Raw genomic sequence first — 1380 nt, 5'->3', positions numbered from 1 at the left:
CAAAGAACTCTGAAGGATTATGTAGTTCCCAATGTAGATGGTTTTCAACCATCTATTAGAAGGCCAGCTAATCAAGCCAATAACTTTGAGATAAAGCCTTTGATTATACAAATGGTCCAAACTTTTATGTAGTTTGAAAAATTACCAAATGGTGACTCAAATCTTCATCTTTCTAATTTTCTTAAATTATGTGACACTTTTCATTACAATGGTGTTTTTAATGCAGCTATAAAACTAAGATTGTTTCATTTCTCTCTCAAGGATAAAATGAAAAGTTGGTTGTCTTCTTTAGCACATGGCTCAATTACGACATGGGATGATTTGGTTCAAAAATTCTTAGCAAAATTTTTCTCACCAACAAATATTGCAAAGCTAAGGAATGAGATCACCACTTTTCTGTAGGTTGATGGTGAAACTTTATATGATGGATGAGAAAGATTCAAGGAATTGTTAAGAAAATGCCCTCATCATGGTTTACCTCAGTGGCTCCAGATTCAGATATTTTATAATGGTCTCACACCACCCATGAGAATCACCTTAGTTCAGCTACTAAAAGGGTTATAATAAGTAAAACTCCTAAGGAGGCTAATGAGCTAATAGAAGAGATGGTTGCTAGTAATTACAACTGAGGCATGGAAAGAAAAGTCAGTAAAAAATCTATTAGTTTATTTAAAGTTGATGCTATTACTTCCATAACTCCTAATTAGTTGCCTTTACAAAAAAGATTGAAGCCTAGGAGACCAATCACAAGCCAACCCTATTAATGCTATACAAAGCCTTTTTGTATCTTATGATATATGTGAAGGAACCCATTCCTCAGAAAGATGCTAATAGAGGGTAGAACCAATCCAATACATCTAATAAAACAAACTGAGCAACAATCCCTATAGTAATACCTACAATCTTGATTGGCCAAACCACCCAAATTTTTTGTGAAACCAATCAAACCACCAAGCCACCAACAACCAAACTAACAATTACCGCCCTAGTCCACTAAACTACAACCTACTCCAAGAAAAGAAACCCACCTTTGAGGATATGTTGACCAACTAATGCAAGCCAATAATGCTAACATCCAAAGTTAAGTTGTATCAATCAAAACCTAGAAAACCAAATTGGTCAAATTGCCTAAGCCATAGCAAATTGCCCAGTAGGTACCCTACTTAGTAACACTGAAACCAACCCAAAAAGACAAGGTAAGAAGGGATACAATGCAATATATTCTTTAAGGGATGTTAGGATGGATGATTATGATGAGAAAGATGATTAAGCCGTAATAGTCAACCTAACTAGTTTTGTAAGACAATCTAAAGTTAATTTTATTAGAAAAGAGGATATTCTAGATGATAAGGAACTGTTGAGATTTAGTAGAGAAATCTT

The 1380-nt window shown here is 34.3% G+C and overlaps 1 non-coding gene across 1 annotated transcript; it reads right to left on the bottom strand.

Annotated features, from left to right (window-relative positions):
* Positions 1-369: 369 nt before the first annotated feature.
* Positions 370-476, bottom strand: LOC149519996 (small nucleolar RNA R71). The gene has a single exon (XR_016335545.1). It is a non-coding gene; the product is annotated as a small nucleolar RNA R71 (small nucleolar RNA).
* Positions 477-1380: the final 904 nt, after the last annotated feature.

This window comes from Durio zibethinus, chromosome 2 (genome assembly GCF_047325235.1).
Source record: "Durio zibethinus cultivar Kanyao isolate XHJ-2024 chromosome 2, ASM4732523v1, whole genome shotgun sequence".
Lineage (NCBI taxonomy): Eukaryota > Viridiplantae > Streptophyta > Magnoliopsida > Malvales > Malvaceae > Durio > Durio zibethinus.
The sequence above is the reverse complement of the archived record's forward strand: the minus strand, read 5'-3'. Positions and strand labels throughout refer to the sequence as shown.